The sequence below is a fragment of the Argopecten irradians genome, chromosome 6 (genome assembly GCF_041381155.1).
Source record: "Argopecten irradians isolate NY chromosome 6, Ai_NY, whole genome shotgun sequence".
NCBI lineage: Eukaryota > Metazoa > Mollusca > Bivalvia > Pectinida > Pectinidae > Argopecten > Argopecten irradians.
The window spans coordinates 5,471,959-5,484,895 of NC_091139.1; positions in this window are offsets into that span (position 1 = coordinate 5,471,959).

A 12,937-nucleotide genomic window follows, 5' to 3' on the forward strand; every position below is an offset into this window, starting at 1 on the left:
GTGCAATTGTATATTATATTTCTAAATGTTTGGCACAAAATAAAAAAAGTTTACATTAGACATATGATGCTATATTAAGCTAACTGACATTTAGCCATTACCAGATTAAGTGTACTGTTTGTGTTTGGAAATAACAATATAGATTATTTATAATAGATAACAACAAACCACCATTGTGTGATTATTATTCTCACCAGGTTTTTATTTATCTTATCACAGAAAACTGAGATTTTGGAACCATGGGAGATAACTCCAGTAGACAGGATATTGATGACATGACAGCTAGCTACCTGTGATTGTCCTAATTAACATAACATCAAGTCATGGAATGTATAAATATAATGTAAGAAACATAGTCACCAGGTTTTTATTTATATTATCACAGAAAACTGAGATTTTGGAACCATGGGAGATAACTCCAGTAGACAGGATATTGATGACATCACAGCTAGCTACCTGTGATTGTCCTAATTAACATAACATCAAGTCATGGAATGTATAACTATAATGTAAGAGACATAGTCACCAGGTTTTAATTTATCTTATCACAGAAAACTGAGATTTTGGAACCATGGGAGATAACTCCGGTAGACAGCATATTGATGACATCACAGCTAGCAGCCTGTGATTGTCCTAATTAACATAACATCAAGTCATGGAATGTATAAATATAATGTAAGAAACATAAATTACTGATACAAAATGCACAACATTTGAAAAAAAAACATTTCAAACAATGACATACATTTTTTTATTTATTGCACATTTAACATACTGGTGTCATATAAAATTTTCATCCCAATAAAATAATCATCCGGGTGAATATTTTATGGTATTTTATATGGCACCAGTATACATTTATCAATTTTCAAAGTGTTTATAACAATTAATATTATCACTTTGTTGTTGATGAACAGCGATATCCCTTTCTCTCATCGCTATCATCTCATTCCTTTCTCATTAGCATAGACATGTTTTTGGTAATAGAATTAAAAGAACAATTAATTACGTATTGCAAGAAACTAAATAGTTTCAAAATGACACAATATCAAGATTAAGTTCTACAGACATCAGCTGAATCCCTGATCTTGGAGATCTTCTTCATAGGACTTTGTTGTATTTATTCTGTATACATAAACAGTGGGACATGACTTGTTGTCAAATAGAGTATCTCCAAATAGTACAGGGGTCACCATGTTGTTCTGTAAACAAACAAATACAGGTGTAAAAAAAAATAGGTGTCACCATGTTGTTCTAAAAACAAATACAGGGGTCACCATGTTGTTCTGTAAACAAACAAATACAGGGGTCATAAACAAATACTGGGGTCACCATGTTGTTCTGTAAACAAACAAATACAGGTGTCATAAACAAATACTGGGGTCACCATGTTGTTCTGTAAACAAACAAATACAGGGTCATAAACAAATACACATGTTGTTCTGTAAAAAAACAAATACAGGGTCATAAACAAATACAGGGGTCACCATGTTGTTCTGTAAACAAACAAATACAGGGTCATAAACAAATACTGGGGTCACCATGTTGTTCTGTAAACAAACAAATACAGGGTCATAAACAAATACAGGGGTCACCATGTTGTTCTGTAAACAAACAAATACAGGGTCATAAACAAATACAGGGGTCACCATGTTGTTCTGTAAACAAACAAATACAGGGTCATAAACAAATACAGGGTCATAAACAAATACTGGGGTCACCATGTTGTTCTGTAAACAAACAAATACAGGGTCATAAACAAATACTGGGGTTCATAAACAAACAAATACTGGGGTCATAAACAAATACAGGGGTCACCATGTTGTTCTGTAAACAAATACGGGTCATAAACATATAAACAAACAATACAGGGTCATAAACAAATACTGGGGTCACCATGTTGTTCTGTAAACAAACAAATACTGGGGTCATAAACAAATACTGGGGTCACCATGTTGTTCTGTAAACAAACAAATACAGGGTCATAAACAAATACTGGGGTCACCATGTTGTTCTGTAAACAAACAAATACAGGGGTCATAAACAAATACTGGGGTCACCATGTTGTTCTGTAAATAAACAAATACAGGGTCATAAACAAATACTGGGGTCATAAACAAATACTGGGGTCACCATGTTGTTCTGTAAACAAACAAATACAGGGTCATAAACAAATACTGGGGTCACCATGTTGTTCTGTAAACAAACAAATACAGGGGTCATAAACAAATACTGGGGTCACCATGTTGTTCTGTAAACAAACAAATACAGGTGTCATAAACAAATACTGGGGTCACCATGTTGTTCTGTAAACAAACAAATACAGGGGTCATAAACAAATACTTCTGTAAACAAACAAATACAGGGGTCACCATGTTGTTCTGTAAACAAACAAATACAGGGTCATAAACAAATACAGGGGTCACCATGTTGTTCTGTAAACAAACAAATACAGGGGTCACCATGTTGTTCTGTAAACAAACAAATACAGGGTCATAAACAAATTGTTCTGTAAACAAACAAATACAGGGTCATAAACAAATACTGGGGTCACCATGTTGTTCTGTAAACAAACAAATACAGGGTCATAAACAAATACTGGGGTCACCATGTTGTTCTGTAAACAAACAAATACAGGGTCATAAACAAATACAGGGGTCACCATGTTGTTCTGTAAACAAACAAATACAGGGTCATAAACAAATACTGTCATAAAAATATCATGTTGTCATAAACAAATACAGGGGTCACACCAATAAACAAATACTGGGGTCATAAACAAATACAGGGGTCACCATGTTTGTTCTGTAAACACAAACAAATACAGGGTCATAAACAAATACTGGGGTCACCATGTTGTTCTGTAAACAAACAAATACTGGGGTCATAAACAAATTGGGGGTCATAAACAAATCACACAGGGGTCATAAACAAATACTGGGGTCACCATGTTGTTCTGTAAACAAACAAATACAGGGGTCATAAACAAATACTGGGGTCACCATGTTGTTCTGTAAACAAACAAATACTGGGGTCATAAACAAAATACTGGGGTCACCATGTTGTTCTGTAAACAAACAAATACAGGGTCATAAACAAATACAGGGGTCATAAACAAATACAGGGGTCATAAACAAATACTGGGGTCACCATTGTTGTTCTGTAAACAAACAAATACAGGGGTCATAAACAAATACTGGGGTCACCATGTTTGTTCTGTAAACAAACAAATACAGGGTCATAAACAAATACAGGGGTCACCATGTTGTTCTGTAAACAAACAAATACAGGGGTCATAAACAAATACTGGGGTCACCATGTTGTTTCTGTAAACAAACAAATACATGGGTCATAAAACAAATACAGGGGTCACCATGTTGTTCTGTAAACAAACAAATACACGGGGGTCATAAACAAATACTGGGTCATAAAACATAAACCATGTTGTTCTGTAAACAAACAAATACAGGGTCATAAACAAATACTGGGGTCACCATGTTGTTCTGTAAACAAACAAATACAGGGGTCACATGATGTTTTGTAAATAAACAAATACTGGGGTCACCATGTTGTTCTGTAAACAAACAAATACAGGGTCATAAACAAATACAGGGGTCACCATGTTGTTCTGTAAACAAACAAATACAGGGTCATAAACAAATACAGGGGTCACCATGTTGTTCTGTAAACAAACAAATACAGGGTCATAAACAAATACAGGGGTCACCATGTTGTTCTGTAAACAAACAAATACAAGTGTCACCATGTTGTTCTGTAAACAAACAAATACTGGGGTCATAAAACAAATACTGGGGTCATGTTGTTTCTGGTTCTGTAAACAAACAAATACTGGGGTCATAAACAAATACTGGGGTCATACCATGTTGTTCTGTAAACAAACAAATACAGGGGTCATAAACAAATACAGGGGTCACCATGTTGTTCTGTAAACAAACAAATAACAGGGTCATAAACAAATACTGGGGTCACCATGTTGTTCTGTAAACAAACAAATACAGGTGTCATAAACAAATACTGGGGTCACCATGTTGTTCTGTAAACAAAATACAGGGGTCATAAACAAATACTGGGGTCACCATGTTGTTCTGTAAACAAATAAAAACAAATACTGGGGTTGTTCATAAACAAAAATACTGGGGTCACCATGTTGTTCTGTAAACAAAACAAATACAGGGGTCAGTAAACAAACAAATACCATAAACAAATACTGGGGTCACCATGTTGTTCTGTAAACAAACAAATACAGGGGTCATAAACAAATACAGGGGTCACCATGTTGTTCTGTAAACAAATACTGGGGTCATAAACAAATACAGGGGTCACCATGTTCTGTAAACAAATGTCATACTGTGTCCATAAACAAACAAATACAGGGGTCACCATGTTGTTTCTGTAAACAAACAAATTATACAAATACTGGGGGTCACCAATGTTGTTCTGTAAACAAACAAATACAGGGTGTCATAAAACAAATACTGGGGTCACCATGTTGTTCTGTAAAACAAACAAATACAGGGTCATAAACAAATACAGGGGTCACCATGTTGTTCTGTAAACAAACAAATACAGGGTCATAAACAAATACAGGGGTCACCATGTTGTTCTGTAAACAAACAAATACAGGGTCATAAACAAATACTGGGGTCACCATGTTGTTCTGTAAACAAACAAATACAGGGTCATAAACAAATACTGGAGTCACCATGTTGTTCTGTAAACAAACAAATACAGGGGTCATAAACAAATACTGGGGTCACCATGTTGTTCTGTAAACAAACAAATACAGGGTCATAAACAAATACAGGGGTCACCATGTTGTTCTGTAAACAAACAAATACAGGGGTCATAAACAAATACAGGGGTCACCATGTTGTTCTGTAAACAAACAAATACAGGGTCATAAACAAATACAGGGGTCACCATGTTGTTCTGTAAACAAACAAATACAGGGGTCCATAAACAAATACTGGGGTCACCATGTTGTTCTGTAAACAAATAATACTGGTTTGTCATAAACAAATACTGGGGTCACCATGTTGTTCTGTAAACAAACAAATACTGGGGTCATAAACAAATACAGGAGTCACCATGTTGTTCTGTAAACAAACAAATACAGGGTCATAAACAAATACAGGGGTCACCATGTTGTTCTGTAAACAAACAAATACAGGGTCATAAACAAATACAGGGGTCACCATGTTGTTCTGTAAACAAACAAATACAGGGTCATAAACAAATACTGGAGTCACCATGTTGTTCTGTAAACAAACAAATACAGGGTCATAAACAAATACAGGGGTCACCATGTTGTTCTGTAAACAAACAAATACAGGGGTCATAAACAAATACAGGGGTCACCATGTTGTTCTGTAAACAAACAAATAACTACAGGGTCATAAACAAATACAGGGGTCACCATGTTGTTCTGTAAACAAACAAATACTGGGGTCATAAACAAATACAGGGGGGTCACCATGTTGTTCTGTAAACAAACAAAATACAGGGTCATAAACAAATACAGGGGTCACCATGTTGTTCTGTAAAACAAACAAATACTGGGGTCATAAACAAATACTGGGGTCACCATGTTGTTCTGTAAACAAACAAATACAGGGGTCATAAACAAATACAGGGGTCACCATGTTGTTCTGTAAACAAACAAATACAGGGTCATAATCACAATACAGGGGTCACCATGTTGTTCTGTAAACAAACAAATACAGGGTCATAAACAAATACAGGGGTCACCATGTTGTTCTGTAAACAAACAAATACAGGGTCATAAACAAATACAGGGGTCACCATGTTGTTCTGTAAACAAACAAATACAGGGGTCATAAACAAATACTGGGGTCACCATGTTGTTCTGTAAACAAACAAATACAAGTGTCATAAACAAATACTGGGGTCACCATGTTGTTCTGTAAACAAACAAATACAGGGTCATAAACAAATACTGGGGTCACCATGTTGTTCTGTAAACAAACAAATACAGGGTCATAAACAAATACTGGGGTCACCATGTTGTTCTGTAAACAAACAAATACAGGGTCATAAACAAATACAGGGGTCACCATGTTGTTCTGTAAACAAACAAATACAGGGTCATAAACAAATACAGGGGTCACCATGTTGTTCTGTAAACAAACAAATACAGGGTCATAAACAAATACAGGGGTCACCATGTTGTTCTGTAAACAAAACAAATACTGGGGTCATAAACAAATACTGGGGTCACATGTTGTTCTGTAAACAAACAAATAACAGGGTCATAAACAAATACAGGGGTCACCATGTTGTTCTGTAAATAAACAAATACAGGGGTCATAAACAAATACAGGGGTCACCATGTTGTTCTGTAAACAAATACAGGTGTCATAAACAAATACAGGGGTCAACATGTTGTTCTGTAAATAAACAAATACAGGGTCATAAACAAATACAGGGGTCACATGTTGTTCTGTAAACAAACAAATACTGGGGTCATAAACAAATACAGGGGTCACCATGTTGTTCTGTAAACAAACAAATACAGGGTCATGTTATAAACAAATACATGGGGTCACCCATGTTGTTCTGTAAACAAACGGAATACAGGGTCATAAACAAACATATACAGGGGTCACCATGTTGTTCTGTAAACAAACAAATACTGGGGTCATAAACACTGGGGTTGTTGTTTCTGTTCATAAACAAATACAGGGGTCACCATGATGTTAACAAATAAACAAACATACTGGGGTCACCATGTTGTTACGTATGGATGTAAACAAACAAATACAGGGTCATAAACAAATACAGGGGTCACCATGTTGTTCTGTAAACAAACAAATTTACCAGGACAGTTTTAGGACACGACTAGAGCAGATCACATTAGTTACTTACCACAGTTTTAGGACACGACTAGAGCAGATTCACATTAGTTACTTACCACAGTTTTAGGACATGACTAGAGCAGATCACATTAGTCATTTACCACAGTTTTAGGACATGACAAGAGCAGATCACATTAGTCATTTAACACAGTTTTAGGAAATGACTAGAGCAGATCACATTAGTTACTTACCACAGTTTTAGGACATGACAAGAGCAGATCACATTAGTCATTTACCACAGTTTTAGGACATGACTAGAGCAGATCACATTAGTTACTTACCACAGTTTTAGGACATGACTAGAGCAGATCACATTAGTCATTTACCACAGTTTTAGGACACGACAAGAGCAGATCACATTAGTCACTTACCACAGTTTTAGGACACGACAAGAGCAGATCACATTAGTTACTTACCACAGTTTTAGGACACGACAAGAGCAGATCACATTAGTCATTTAACACAGTTTTAGGAAATGACTAGAGCAGATCACATTAGTTACTTAACACAGTTTTAGGACATGACAAGAGCAGATCACATTAGTTACTTACCACAGTTTTAGGACACGACTAGAGCAGATCACATTAGTTACTTACCACAGTTTTAGGACACGACTAGTGCAGATCACATTAGTTACTTACCACAGTTTTAGGACACGACTAGAGCAGATCACATTAGTTACTTACCACAGTTTTAGGACACGACTAGAGCAGATCACATTAGTCACTTACCACAGTTTTAGGACACGACTAGAGCAGATCACATTAGTTACTTACCACAGTTTTAGGACACGACAAGAGCAGATCACATTAGTTACTTACCACAGTTTTAGGACACGACAAGAGCAGATCACATTAGTTACTTACCACAGTTTTAGGACACGACTAGAGCAGATCACATTAGTCACTTACCACAGTTTTAGGACACGACTAGAGCAGATCACATTAGTCACTTACCACAGTTTTAGGACACGACTAGAGCAGATCACATTAGTTACTTACCACAGTTTTAGGACACGACTAGAGCAGATCACATTAGTCACTTACCACAGTTTTAGGACACGACTAGAGCAGATCACATTAGTTACTTACCACAGTTTTAGGACACGACTAGTGCAGACCACATTAGTCACTTACCACAGTTTTAGGACACGACTAGAGCAGATCACATTAGTCACTTACCACAGTTTTAGGACACGACTAGAGCAGACACATCACTTACCACAGTTTTAGGACAGACTAGAGCAGATCACATTAGTTACTTACCACAGTTTTAGGACACGACTAGAGCAGATCACATTAGTTACTTACCACAGTTTTAGGACACGACTAGAGCAGATCACATTAGTCACTTACCACAGTTTTAGGACACGACTAGAGCAGATCACATTAGTCACTTACCACAGTTTTAGGACACGACTAGAGCAGATCACATTAGTTACTTACCACAGTTTTAGGACACGACTAGAGCAGATCACATTAGTTACTTACCACAGTTTTAGGACACGACTAGAGCAGATCACATTAGTTCACTTACCACAGTTTTAGGACACGACAAGAGCAGATCACATTAGTTACTTACCACAGTTTTAGGACACGACTAGAGCAGATCACATTAGTTACTTACCACAGTTTTAGGACACGACAAGAGCAGATCACATTAGTCACTTACCACAGTTTTAGGACATGACAAGAGCAGATCACATTAGTCACTTACCACAGTTTTAGGACATGACTAGAGCAGATCACATTAGTTACTTACCACAGTTTTAGGACATGACTAGAGCAGATCACATTAGTTACTTACCACAGTTTTAGGACACGACTAGAGCAGATCACATTAGTCACTTACCACAGTTTTAGGACACGACAAGAGCAGATCACATTAGTCATTTACCACAGTTTTAGGACACGACAAGAGCAGATCACATTAGTTACTTACCACAGTTTTAGGACACGACAAGAGCAGATCACATTAGTCACTTACCACAGTTTTAGGACACGACTAGAGCAGATCACATTAGTACTTACCACAGTTTTAGGACACGACTAGAGCAGATCACATTAGTCACTTACCACAGTTTTAGGACACGACTAGAGCAGATCACATTAGTCACTTACCACAGTTTTAGGACACGACTAGAGCAGATCACATTAGTCACTTACCACAGTTTTAGGACACGACTAGAGCAGATCACATTAGTTCACTTACCACAGTTTTAGGACACGACTAGAGCAGATCACATTAGTTACTTACCACAGTTTTAGGACACGACTAGAGCAGATCACATTAGTCACTTACCACAGTTTTAGGACACGACTAGTGCAGACCACATTAGTCACTTACCACAGTTTTAGGACACGACTAGTGCAGACCACATTAGTCACTTACCACAGTTTTAGGACACGACTAGAGCAGATCACATTATTCACTTACCACAGTTTTAGGACACGACTAGAGCAGATCACATTAGTCACTTACCACAGTTTTAGGACACGACTAGAGCAGATCACATTAGTTACTTACCACAGTTTTAGGACATGACTAGAGCAGATCACATTAGTCACTTACCACAGTTTTAGGACACGACTAGAGCAGATCACATTAGTCACTTACCACAGTTTTAGGACACGACTAGAGCAGATCACATTAGTCACTTACCACAGTTTTAGGACACGACTAGAGCAGATCACATTAGTTACTTACCACAGTTTTAGGACACGACTAGAGCAGATCACATTAGTTACTTACCACAGTTTTAGGACACGACTAGAGCAGATCACATTAGTCATTTAACACAGTTTTAGGACACGACTAGAGCAGATCACATTAGTTACTTACCACAGTTTTAGGACACGACTAGAGCAGATCACATTAGTCATTTACCACAGTTTTAGGACACGACTAGAGCAGATCACATTAGTCATTTACCACAGTTTTAGGACACGACAAGAGCAGATCACATTAGTTACTTACCACAGTTTTAGGACACGACTAGAGCAGATCACATTAGTTACTTACCACAGTTTTAGGACACGACTAGAGCAGATCACATTAGTTACTTAACACAGTTTTAGGACATGACTAGAGCAGATCACATTAGTTACTTACCACAGTTTTAGGACACGACTAGAGCAGATCACATTAGTTACTTACCACAGTTTTAGGACACGACTAGAGCAGATCACATTAGTTACTTACCACAGTTTTAGGACATGACTAGAGCAGATCACATTAGTTACTTACCACAGTTTTAGGACACGACTAGAGCAGATCACATTAGTTACTTACCACAGTTTTAGGACACGACTAGAGCAGATCACATTAGTTACTTACCACAGTTTTAGGACACGACTAGAGCAGATCACATTAGTCATTTACCACAGTTTTAGGACACGACTAGAGCAGATCACATTAGTTACTTACCACAGTTTTAGGACACGACTAGAGCAGATCACATTAGTTACTTACCACAGTTTTAGGACACGACTAGAGCAGATCACATTAGTCATTTACCACAGTTTTAGGACACACGACTAGAGCAGATCACATTAGTTACTTACCACAGTTTTAGGACACGACTAGAGCAGATCACATTAGTTACTTACCACAGTTTTAGGACACGACTAGAGCAGATCACATTAGTCATTTACCACAGTTTTAGGACACGACTAGAGCAGATCACATTAGTTACTTACCACAGTTTTAGGACACGACTAGAGCAGATCACATTAGTTACTTACCACAGTTTTAGGACACGACTAGAGCAGATCACATTAGTCACTTACCACAGTTTTAGGACACGACTAGAGCAGATCACATTAGTCACTTACCACAGTTTTAGGACACGACTAGAGCAGATCACATTAGTCACTTACCACAGTTTTAGGACACGACTAGAGCAGATCACATTAGTCATTTACCACAGTTTTAGGACACGACAAGAGCAGATCACATTAGTCACTTACCACAGTTTTAGGACACGACTAGAGCAGATCACATTAGTTACTTACCACAGTTTTAGGACACGACTAGAGCAGATCACATTAGTCACTTACCACAGTTTTAGGACACGACTAGAGCAGATCACATTAGTTACTTACCACAGTTTTAGGACACGACTAGAGCAGATCACATTAGTTACTTACCACAGTTTTAGGACACGACTAGAGCAGATCACATTAGTTACTTACCACAGTTTTAGGACACGACTAGAGCAGATCACATTAGTCATTTACCACAGTTTTAGGACATGACTAGAGCAGATCACATTAGTCATTTACCACAGTTTTAGGACACGACTAGAGCAGATCACATTAGTTACTTACCACAGTTTTAGGACACGACTAGAGCAGATCACATTAGTCACTTACCACAGTTTTAGGACACGACTAGAGCAGATCACATTAGTTACTTACCACAGTTTTAGGACACGACTAGAGCAGATCACATTAGTCACTTACCACAGTTTTAGGACACGACTAGAGCAGATCACATTAGTTCACTTACCACAGTTTTAGGACACGACTAGAGCAGATCACATTAGTTACTTACCACAGTTTTAGGACACGACAAGAGCAGATCACATTAGTCACTTACCACAGTTTTAGGACACGACTAGAGCAGATCACATTAGTTACTTACCACAGTTTTAGGACACGACAAGAGCAGATCACATTAGTTACTTACCACAGTTTTAGAAGACAGAGGACACTTAGACAGTTTTAGGACAGACAGAGCAGATCACATTAGTCACTTACCACAGTTTTAGGACACGACAAGAGCAGATCACATTAGTCATTTACCACAGTTTTAGGACACGACAAGAGCAGATCACATTAGTTACTTACCACAGTTTTAGGACACGACTAGAGCAGATCACATTAGTCACTTACCACAGTTTTAGGACACGACAAGAGCAGATCACATTAGTCACTTACCACAGTTTTAGGACACGACAAGAGCAGATCACATTAGTTACTTACCACAGTTTTAGGACACGACTAGAGCAGATCACATTAGTCACTTACCACAGTTTTAGGACACGACTAGAGCAGATCACATTAGTCACTTACCACAGTTTTAGGACACGACTAGAGCAGATCACATTAGTCACTTACCACAGTTTTAGGACACGACAAGAGCAGATCACATTAGTTACTTACCACAGTTTTAGGACATGACTAGAGCAGATCACATTAGTTACTTACCACAGTTTTAGGACACGACAAGAGCAGATCACATTAGTCACTTACCACAGTTTTAGGACACGACTAGAGCAGATCACATTAGTTACTTACCACAGTTTTAGGACACGACTAGAGCAGATCACATTAGTCACTTACCACAGTTTTAGGACACGACTAGAGCAGATCACATTAGTTACTTACCACAGTTTTAGGACACGACTAGAGCAGATCACATTAGTTACTTACCACAGTTTTAGGACACGACTAGAGCAGATCACATTAGTTACTTACCACAGTTTTAGGACACGACTAGAGCAGATCACATTAGTTACTTACCACAGTTTTAGGACACGACTAGAGCAGATCACATTAGTTACTTACCACAGTTTTAGGACACGACAGAGCAGATCACATTAGTACTTACCACAGTTTTAGGACATGACTAGAGCAGATCACATTAGTTACTTACCACAGTTTTAGGACACGACTAGAGCAGATCACATTAGTTACTTACCACAGTTTTAGGACACGACTAGAGCAGATCACATTAGTTACTTACCACAGTTTTAGGACACGACTAGAGCAGATCACATTAGTTACTTACCACAGTTTTAGGACACGACAAGAGCAGATCACATTAGTCATTTACCACAGTTTTAGGACATGACTAGAGCAGATCACATTAGTTACTTACCACAGTTTTAGGACATGACTAGAGCAGATCACATTAGTTACTTACCACAGTTTTAGGACACGACTAGAGCAGATCACATTAGTCATTTACCACAGTTTTAGGACACGACTAGAGCAGATCACATTAGTTACTTACCACAGTTTGAGGGCATGGCTGGA